This window comes from Poecilia formosa, unplaced genomic scaffold, assembly GCF_000485575.1.
Source record: "Poecilia formosa unplaced genomic scaffold, Poecilia_formosa-5.1.2 Scaffold941, whole genome shotgun sequence".
NCBI classification, from domain to species: Eukaryota; Metazoa; Chordata; class Actinopteri; order Cyprinodontiformes; family Poeciliidae; genus Poecilia; species Poecilia formosa.
Window position 1 is genome coordinate 39,685 of NW_006800880.1, and position 11,329 is coordinate 51,013.

Below are 11,329 nucleotides of genomic sequence, written 5' to 3' on the forward strand. Positions count from 1 at the left end.
ACTGGAACAGTCTGCTGTGATGCAGAACCTGGACTCTGGGGTGGGGGCAGTGTCTAGAATCCTATTTATAGTTTTCTAGACAATACTGGAACACAAACTTTTTTGTACTGTTGTAACCATTAAACAATCTCCCCTTCAGTTCAACCATATAAGTGGAGACCACCTTTTATTGCTACCATTATAAAATAACCTGCAATTAATTATTGGCAAAGATCAATGTTATTTTCACAGGTGGCGGAGTGTTGTCAGCAGCTGCTGAAAGTAACTAAAAAAGTTACTTTTAATGTAACTTAGTTACTTTCCAAATCAAGTAGTCAATAATCTAAGTTACTTTTTCAAAGTAACTATGTCATCACTGTGTATACACTATTTTTTTACCATTCAGGCATACATAATATAAGTAACTTGTGTAAATTAAGACTAAAGGAAATTACTTATACCTGTAAAGACATAGAGCCATGGATAAAATGATACTCTTGTTTTTTTCAAGTTTATTGGTCATTTTTATGTTCTGCACAATAAATAGTTCATAACTGTTTAATTAGAGAACTGATATCTCGCAAGTTTAGAAGAATAATTATCATATAGTAGAAATATTTTTTAATTATCTCACAACAGGGAAAACTCCAGTTCAACAAAAGCAAAATGACAATCAAGATTCACACAAAGATAAAACTCATAAAAACAAATTAATGGTAACAATGGTTACAATCAAAATACGACAAACTTCATGTTTCAAATGTCTTTCATGACTGTGTGTAGGCAGCCATAAAATACTGTAAAAACTGGAAAGATATATCCACACATTGCTCACCAGAATGTGACGCTGCTGTCTGGATGGCAGCGGTGTTAGCATGAGTCAGGGCTCTGAAACGGCCAACAGAAGCTTTCCATTCTCTCCACTACGTCAAGAAAAACAACTCATTCCTCATTGCTCCATTGACCTGCCGCTGAATATTGAAATCCGATGCAGAGAAAAGTCATTGTTCACCGCTTGCTTGGAGCTTCAGTGAGTGTCAAACTCACTCCATCACTTCTGTATTGCAGCAAGTTTGAAATTTTGTACCCTTTGTTTTTCTTCTCTTTTTGCTGCTACGTCTGACCTCACCAAAGGCCAATCAGTGAACAGGAACTAAGCTTGCATCACCCATGCAAGTGCAGGAACCAAAAAAGGAGGGACGGACCTGGAAAAAAATGCAAGTGGAAACGCTTGTGATGCAGGTCAAGTAGAGTGGAGCTGGGCTCATTAGAGCCAGTGAAAAAAGGCCATTAGTGCCAGCTGCCAATACCTTTGCTGCAATGAAGTATAAGTCAATAAAAGCTTACTTCCTTACTTTCGGTGCTATGTTTATGCCTTATGCCTTATGGTCAGCGCTAATTTATATTTACCTAGGTCTTTTAACAAGTTGTTTAATCCACTAATTACATTAGTACAATTTCTTTTCTTGAATTTTCATAGTACATTTAGTGTGTCACTCTTGAGATAATCTTTTATGCTTGTATTCAGCAGTAGAGGACAGAAAACTTTTTATTGGAATGATCTCCAAGAAGTGCAATGAAAACGACATCCGACTGATGTTCTCTCCATATGGCCAGATAGAAGAATGTCGGATACTTCGAGGCCCTAATGGACTCAGCCGTGGTAAGAAATAATTAACACACTACAGTACCTTGCTATTTTAAGGGACAGTATTATGTTTATTTTAGGGATGCTCCAATCAGGTTTTTTGCTGCCGATTCCGATACCGATTACCAGGGGTGAAAGTAGGGGGTTACGGCAGGGTACTGCGTACCCCTAAAAGATTTAATTAGCGGGGGTACGTAGTACCTGCAAGAGAGGGGAGCAGCTGTCAGCTGTAGAAAATCAACGGGTTCACTGTGCAGCCGTGAGTTCACCCACTAATCAGCCGTGACTGATTAGTTTTTCAAGAACAATCTAAAACACGACTTAATCAGTTAATAAATAGCTTTATTCCCATTTCATATTGTTTCTGAACTGTCCGTGCTTTGTTAGAGCCTTTGTTAGAATCAAACCCTAGGAGACAAACTGAACGCCGCCAGGAGGCTGAGACCAGCAGGTCCTCCTCTGATTGGCTTAAAACGTTCGTAACTTTATTAAAGAACAACAACAAAAAAATCAACAAAACGTGTTCAAATTAATGACCCAACAACAATAATAATCTCAGTAATTATTGTTTCTACAAGTTGTTGCGCAATTCTGTGCGTTTCGGTTCCATTACCAAAATAACGAGCAGAGCAGGAGTTTAAAATGAACTAATCAACCTCCGCTGTGTTCAGGGAGGATTATTAATGATCGCAAAATAAATATAGAGCCTGAAAACCTGATACGTAAAGACTGAATGTTATGTTTTTAACGTAATCTCTGGTCAGCTTGTGGAGTGCAAGAGGTTGCCATGGCAGTAGGTGTGCTTAAATGGCAAAGAGAGACGGAGAGTAAAAATGTGTGAGTGGTTTAGAGTTGATCACCTGTTCAGTTATTTTACCTTTGTTTACCTTTGCTGTGGCTCATCACAGCTGCTGTAGTTTCTGAACGTTCAATAAATGACAAACTATTGGAGAATTGAAAGGTGGCTTAACTCTTAAATATATAAGTAAAAGAAATAACGCACAGAGATGTAGTTCTTGCTGCTAGGCCATAGATGAGCCGGAGATTTATTACATTACCACGGATTCCTCATTACAGTTTCATCAGTTCAATACTCAAAAATCTTCCAAAGTCTCAACAAAAAAATCTCCCCGTATTCTTAACATCACCCTTTTTTATACACTCTCATCTTCACTGATGTGAGTTGGAAAGTTTCAAACAATGGCGTTGCTGCTCTTGATTTGCGCAAAGATTCTGGCGTGCCTTATACTAAGTGTGTATTGGACGACCTTTAAAATATTTGAGACCTCATGAACTCAACATCTGCTCCATTTCAGAATTGCTCAATAGGACAATTTATCTCAGATTGTTGATCTTATCTCTCAAACGGCATGTTTTCCAAGTCATTTTTTGGTTCCTTTTGTGCTTTGCATGCAAATGGAATGAAAGGAGTCAGGTCAGTTTGACCTAGAGAGGTGCCAAAATCCTTTCGCAAAAACAACTCCTTAAATAGTATTTCCGCTCTTACAAAACTTGGACTAATTACCTCGTTCTTTGTGAGTAGCTATTCGTCATTTACAACAAACACCAAACACAGTAAATATGTTTCATTAAGTATTTAACAAACACATGGTTTTCTACCGCAATAATTATGTGAAATTAAATTAATTGTCTAATATAAAAAATAGTTTGGTGCTGTCGGGTTCAGAGTCTGAGAGGCTTTTCCTCTATCAAACTTTTTTTTGCCTCTTATTTAGTGGAAATATTGATGTTGAGATTTTCTCCAAAATGATAACCTATTTCAACATTTATAGCTCCACTGTTGAAAATGAGAAGCTAACATTCACAAATGACAGTGAAATAAAATCCAGTCNCTGAGACATTCGCTGAGCACATCGTCCGTTGAGGCTTTGTCCTTGATGTATTTATGGATCTTGGATGTTTCATCCTGGACAGTGGCTCTCACACTCACTAGTCCTCTGCCTCTTTCCTTACAGCTTGTGTACAGTCTCAGGGTGCTGAATCTGGGGTGGAACCCTCCATGCATGGTTAGTAGCTTCCAAGTCTTAACACACACACACACACATATATATATGCGCAGCCATAGCAACTGAGAACAATGCCACTTTATGTTTTAGGATTCAACACCAAAAAACTATCAAATAATACTACAAACATTCAGTTTGTAGTAGTAGTATGGTTTTAGGTTTAATGCTTTATTAAGTAATTGCTGTGGTAGAATAGCTACCGCTGCTATTAGCTAATCTAACAGTAGTTTTGGGTTGTTTCTATACTTAATTCTTTTCACATAAAAAACTGTAGCCCACAACACAAACATTTCATTAGAAAACTAAACAAAAAAATGTATTGTCGTCTTACCTTTACTTATAAATGAAATCCATGCGCTGTTCATTCTGCACAAAAATATCCATTCATCCAAAGCCAAGTCTATCCTCAACATGTCTTTTCTTGTATACCACTCCCTTTGAGAATCAAACTGTCTCTTAGAAAACCTTTCAGCTCCAGTGTTGGTCTTCCTTTATTATTATTTCCTGCTTTGATTGAAAATCCACTTTAGAAAACTGTTTAAGTGTAGAAATCTAGGCATCCATGTTGTCGTCAGAAGAGAAGAGAAAACGATAATATCGCTGCAGTTGACTCATTTACTACATGGTTAGCTCGCTGTCACTGTCTGTTACTCTGCAGACGTGGAGTCCCAAGACCAATGTCTGGGATCATAAGCGCCCTCTGCCATGAGGCCAGAAAATACCTGTCTCACCTCACATTTAACTAAATACTTAAAAAAATAAAAAATAAATAAAAAAAAGTACAAACCACAGGGTGAAAATAGCAATATAAACTAGAAAATTTAAGAAATTTAAACGGGGCCTGCCAAAGTGTGCCCGTCAATTGGAACCCAGGGCTCTGAGGCTAAAAATTAGCATCGATACTAAGCTTAGTTAAAATGTAGTCCAAGGGAAGTGGATAATCACAAGCATTTTAACTAATTTGGACTTACTCCATTAACTATGTTAAAATTAGTGTATAAGCTAAAATGAGATAAAATGCTACATTTTGCCTAAATGCTGTCAGTAGCATGTTGTCTTACATTAATTTCCTCCATTCAGTACACTAAATATAGCTAAAAAAACAGCTAAAATGCTTATTTTGGCAAAAAGGCTAATGTTAATGCATGCTTGTGCAGCAAGCATTAAGCATTAAGCATTAACATTTTCAGTAAGCTTCATTTTAAAGAGCCAAACTAATTCCATGTGTAACAGTGCTTGAGTTAAGCTGGTCATATAAAGCTCAAAACAACAATTACCTGCTGTGAAAAATCTGAAGGCTTTTATTATAGAGGGTTGTGTTGCTTTTATTTTAGCAGTCCATAGTGGTTGTCAGTTTAAGAGCATCGGGTTTCATGAGTCATATGGAACTTACTTCCTTTGCTCTTCTGCCATCCTGTCTGTATTAAGTGTTCCGCCAAAGTTGCATCTCTGTAGTTCTAAATGCCAGCTTAGATCTGTGTAGTAACTGAGGCCCTGTTTACGCAGGAACAATTTCTGGTGAAAATGGAAAATTTTGTTTGTACTGTACATTTACACAAAAATAGCTAATGTTTTCTCTGACAACAGCACAGTTTGAGAATGGGTTCCGGTGTGCAGTGGGGTCCGTTATCTTGTAAACAGAATAAATTGATCTTTTCTGTCAGGAAATTCCACGCTCATGCATAATATGACAACATAACTGTTTCCTACAATCCACAGAAGAAGAAACTACCAACAATGCCAATGTTACAACGATTCGTGTTTCCCCATCAGATATAGTTCCTCAAAGGACTCCTCGCTACTCCACACTGACCATATGGTAAAATACGCGTGTGCTTGTTCAGCGATCATAACAAGCACGCGCTTGTTCAGCATTCTTATCTAAAGAACTTCGGACACCATGAAAGCTCAAACAACCTGTTTCGGTGAAGTTGTCCCACTTTCTTCACTTTTCTGCAACTGTGCACTCATCACAAACACACACAGTGTGTGTCCCAACTGATACATATGTTGAAGTGTGTGAGAGGACCATTTCTCGTCTTTGACAGTACTGCGATTCATATCTGTACCTTACTCAGAGTAATAGCGATTAGAGAGACATGGAGTGTCCTGTGCTTTGAAATTTTTGAGAAAAGGATAAAAATGAATGGCTGGGTGCCTGGGTTTACCCTGTGACACTGACACCAGTATACTCTGAAGCGCCTTAACAGAAAACTGTAAGTCCTAGAGAAATTTCAAATACATTTTACGGAAGAAAACACTGGGTACAATGTCATGACTGACTTTAATACCAATAGAGCGATCTTTGTAGGCGTGAGTGTGAGTTAAAAAATGTTTTGGGGTCAGAAATCCACTCCGTTTCTCACTCTAACAGAGCGGCAGTTGGTTTCAGTTACACTCTATATTTTGGCAGTTGGAAATTTTACTCGTTTTTCACAAATTACGTCACCATTTTTACTCAAAACCAAAACAAAAGTAATAGCACCTTTCTCAGGATAGAGCTGCACATTTTGAAGCCTTTATTGTTGGGTTTCATGCATGGGCGTAGGTTTGGGTAGGGACGGTAGGGACATGTCCCGACCAATATTCACGGGATATGAAAAAGTCCCGACCAATTTTTGCCATATTGGCTCAAAGAACGTGGATCTACGATCTTTGANGATCTTAGCCTCTAACCGTATATCAGTTCATTGGTTTCAGTTATGGTGTTGGTAGGGATTGTTCTCAATGCTGCATTCACATCTTCAATGACACTTTCTGATGGTACTTCACTCAGCCATTGTAATTGGCATCGGGGTTGTCTGGTGTTCATTCGGGCCATGATTCTGTCTCTCAGGTCAGTTGCTGCCTCGTTCAGCTCAGATGGTTCGTTCATTACTGGGGCTACATACCCAGTCTCTGGGCGGGTAGTTGTAGTTAACTCCCTTCTGACCTGGCGTCCTGGCTCCTCCCCTTTGTGTTGTACCTCGTCAATCTCAAGTTGTGACAGCAGTTGCCGTCTGCAGATGTTGGAACACTGAGCTACTAGTTGTTTGGCAGTTAGTGTCGACTGGGGATGTCGAAGTAACCATGTTAGTCTTAACCAATGTTAAGACTATAGGCCGGTAGTCATTCAGGGTCGTCACTGTGGAGCACTTGGGGACAGGGACGATGGTGGCGGTCTTTAAGCAGGTGGGCACAGATAACAGTGACAGTGTGGTGTTGAAGATGTCTGTCAACACTAGGGGTTGAACGACTACATATTTTTTAAGGTTGACTACATCATGATAATAGTCGAGTCGATGTCGACTAGTCGCGGTGACGTCATAGTGTGGTAAGCGCAAAAACCTTAACAACTACTTGGAGGCTTTATCAGCTATTTTCACGGCAAATATTGACACCCCCTTCCCTTCTCCCGCTTTTACTAAGTCCAGAATGCAGAATTAAAAGAGCAATAAACAGATCATTCTTCGTGAGCAGCGGAGAAAAGTTCGTTGCACAAAGTCGGGTCTGACTTTTCTTTTTTTTTCTTTTTTCCAAACACCGGCTGATGCTGATGATCTCTGGATAGCTACTCGTATAGGAGTCAAATTATCACACTGACCACAATGGTGCTTTTGGAACATCACAAACTAAACTTATTATGAATGGATCCCGTTTGATTACAGTTGAATTCAGCGAAGCCTCCTGCTGCTGCTCCCCGATGCGCAGCAGGACGCTCTGCTGACTCAGAGTCGGTTCGGCTCTCTGAACCGACATGCAGACGGCGGCCGAGATCGCCTCTATCAGATCCTCAGACTTAGTTTCCAGATGTAGTCAAACCATAACTTTATAAGAGTGCAAAGATCTTATAAAGATCTTTGCACTCTTTAGAAGCATAAAGATCTAAAGAGCGTATTGAAGGTTAAAAGCTTCAATACGCAGGGTGATGCTGATCAGTTGGGGGTAGTTGAGGGATAAAAAAGATTGACATCATGACACGTTGTCGCACATTACTCCGGTAGTCTTTTTTTTTTTTTTAAGGAATTTTTCGGCACTAGTTTATTTCACAGCAATCTGACTGTAAGGGGGCAGAGAGAGCGGAGCAGGGGGAGAGAGGCATGGGCCCAGCGAATGGAGGACGGCAGTCGGACTCCTGACTACCGCGGGCTAAAGTCTCTGTATGCGGGGCACCATGCTAACCACCGCGCTGCTCAACGCCCCTATTGCGGTAGCCTATGCTACCGCAATAGGGGCGGTAGCATAGGCTACAAATTACAGTTTGTAACTGTAAATTACAAACTGTAATTTACAGTTTGTCTTTGTTAAATTATTTACATTTTTATATAATTTGAGCTTTCTGACGAACTCACCTAGTCCACTTTCTTTCATTTCCTTGGAAAAATCTGTTTAGTCATGTGATTGTGACTAGTCGACTAGCCCAGAAAAAAATCATTGCAGAAAAAAGAATCGACTAGTCGACTAATTGGTGCAACCCCTAGTCAGCACCTCAGACAGCTGATGTGAACAGTCTCTCAGTACTCGTCCTGGGATGTTGTCGGGGCCTGCAGCCTTTCGGGGGTTGATTTCCTGGAGGGACTTCTTCACATATGCTGTTGTCACACAGAGAGGCGTGTCACCAGGTGGTGGAATTACTCTGATGCTGAGGGAGGTTAGGATCCTTGACGCGGGCGTACAACCTGCAGTGAGGGGTCCATTGGACATTGTGCACCCCTGNAGAACCCTCAAGCTCCCAGGCCTCTGGTAGAGGACCCGAGCTCAGAGGATGAAAGAGACCACCCGCGGAGGGTGAGAAGGGATTTTTTTAAATTTATATATATATATATATATACTCACACACAACACACACACTTTTGTCATAGTACCACCAAAAATTTAAAACTACTTTAAACTACTTTCACCTCTGTATGTATGCTTGGCAAACATATGTTAGCAAGCATACATATGTTTGCCTCCTCAGCACAAAGCCTTGCATGAGCCAGTGCTGAGGGTGATGGAGAAGAAGAAGAAGACAGTGTTGTGGCTCCTGATAGTCTGAGGAAAGTCCACAAACCAGTTCCCCACTGTGGGACTAAGTCCTAAAGAGGGGAGCTTCTGCACCAGGGTCTTTCTTCTACTATTAATGATTTCTTCTGCTTAATTTGATTTCTTCTTATTTTTCTGAAAAATTTTCTGCCCCTTCTGCTTTCTACTATGTATGAATGCAGCATCCTTCTGCTTTTATTCAACTTCTTGTGCTTTGTCCATCTCTTTCTTGCATATTCTGCTACTATCATTCTGCAGATTTGCATTCTCACCACTGTTTTGCTAGGAACAGAAATTTTTCTAGTTTATTTTTTTTTCATCACTGTTCATGCAGCTTGCACCACTGCATGTACCCTAATAATGTTTGGACTGCTTGTGTTTTTCAGTGAAACTGACAGGCTCAAACAGATATAATTCTGTCTTCCCGTGTGTCTCACTCACATGACAATTGGCAGAGAGCAGAGCTGCACTTTAGAACTACAATGATGGCGGAATGTCAGAGCTACAGAGATGACGGAACACTCAGTTACTACAGAGGAGGGCTGAGCTGGCATTCAGAACTACTTGCTGTTTGGGGAGTTATATAACTAGTTTAGTCCAACCACTGATGCATATTCAAAAATAAAAGCCTCAATATTGCAGTTAGTGCACTGCCTTTACCATAAAATAACATTAGCAAAAATATTACCATTTCACTGCCTCCCACTAGTGCACTAGTGGGAGGCACTGCCTTGTACACTAGTATATAAATAAATATATGTATATATACACACACACACACATATATACTTGTACATGAATGCGTGTACATATATGTTGGGTTCTGGGGTTTTTGTTGGTTGGGTTTTCCTTTTTGTTTTTGCCTGCTACTTCCTTATTCACACCAGTAGATGGCGAACTAGAGACTGCACCCTGGAGAGCAAGCCTGTGACTAATCTGACACTCAACTGGAGCATAAGAAGATCCGAGTCAACACTTAGACGCCTGAGTGTTTTCCAGTTTTGGTAATCAGAGCCCCCTGTTACGGCTAATCTGTATGATTTCTCCGAGTAACTTTTCCTTGTTGTTTCTCTCTTCAGACAAGCTCAAGTCAGTCTCCAAGACTCTTTGTACAAACCTGAGAACCAGTTTCCTTTGTGATTCCCCTCGTGACGCTGTGGTACATACCCACTGGTTGCCCGAGTCCCTTTTCGTCCTCTGCAGTCAAGAAAGACAAGAGTCTGTTCCCAGATCACCGTTGGCTGTCAGTCCGCTCCTCCGTGTCTGAACTTATCTGTCCGCCCTCCATTGCTGCCTCCGTCGCCTCTTCCAAGAATTCCCCGTCGAATTCAGTTTCTCTGGAACCCTGGATCAGAACCACAAACCAACTGGAGAACAAGGACCCTGGAACTCGAAAGAACCTTTCCTCTCAACGTTTAAAACTTCACTAACTCAAGTAAGGTTTTTCTGCCGCACTTTTCAAGTTTATTTTTCCCACGTCATTGAACGCACCACTAACGTCTCCCTCTCCTCAACAGTCCGACCCTCTCACTCCGTCAGAGGTCTGGTCGTTCATTTCATACTGTTTTGTCTGCTTGTAAATGAACCATTATCATTTTATCGGCTCTCCTGGTGTGTTCTGTATGTGGGTGAGAAAACTGGAACCCAACATGACAATATATATGTATTCTTAGTTTACATTATGAATCTAAATACACCAAGAATATTAAATGATGTCCCTCATATCAACATTCACGCACACAGTCCCAGGATAATGTAGGTGATGTCATGATGTTGGTTGTTGGAGTGCGAACCCAAAGTGGAGGCAGCTGCTGAGTTTTATGATTTACTGACATGACACGGAACACTTGCAAAACCAGAAGATCCAAGGTAGCAGCAAAACATGAAACCCAAAGTACATCCAGTAAGGAGACATGGGGGAGAACCAGGGACACACAGAGAACTGAGGAGAATTAACATAAGGATCTGATGAATAATGGGAGAGAATGGGAGGTAGAGATAGACAAAACCAGGGCTGGTGAGCTAATTGATTGCAGATGGGAGAAGAAAGTAAGAGCTGGGCTGAGGGGCAGGGAGAAAGTGGCACAGGGAAACTACATAGATATGCAGGGAAACAAGGACTGAGGAAAGTAACAGAAGGGAAATAATTCTAAAACTAATGTAACTAGAAAGAGACAAAGATGTGGGGGGGACTATGAAAGAACCAAAACACAAAACTGCTCTAAATAAGAACTAAGGAACATAGAGTTAGAGCAACTAGAAGGACAAAACAAAGAAATGACTAGAACCACCAAAAAAGATAGGGATGGATACAGACATAAAAGAACTAAACCTAAAGTAACAATAGAACTACAAGGGAGACTGAAGGAAGGAATAACTAGATAAAAACAGAAACAGCCAAGAAACAAAATCCCAACCCAAAACCCAGAGTCCTGACAGATAAATGATTGCAACCAAATACAATTTTCAACACTGCTCCAAAGATAAAGGGTGTTAACTGAATCTTTTGATCCCCAACACTGTAGGTGTAAGCTCTGGTTCTTGCAGTAATTGTGCTCTGGGCCAGCCCCTCCTTCTGTTGCGCTCAATCCAATTAAACTGCAAGCAATTAAACAGGTAATGTAATCTACCAGTACTCAACAGCAACTAAGGGACACTTACTCCACTACAC

At 40.5% G+C, this 11,329-nt stretch overlaps 2 long non-coding RNA genes across 2 annotated transcripts in view; one reads left to right on the forward strand and one right to left on the reverse strand.

Moving 5' to 3' along the window:
- Nucleotides 1–6,690, reverse strand: part of LOC107835035 (uncharacterized) — a 16,762-nt gene extending 10,072 nt beyond the window's left edge. The window contains exon 1 of the long non-coding RNA XR_001660865.1: nucleotides 6,680–6,690. This is a non-coding gene — a long non-coding RNA (uncharacterized LOC107835035). The remainder of the gene's footprint in view (nucleotides 1–6,679) is intronic.
- Nucleotides 6,691–9,002: 2,312 nt separating this feature from the next.
- On the forward strand, nucleotides 9,003–10,220 carry LOC107835036 (uncharacterized). Its single transcript, XR_001660866.1, has 2 exons — nucleotides 9,003–9,662; nucleotides 9,738–10,220. It is a non-coding gene; the product is annotated as an uncharacterized LOC107835036 (long non-coding RNA).
- Nucleotides 10,221–11,329: the final 1,109 nt, after the last annotated feature.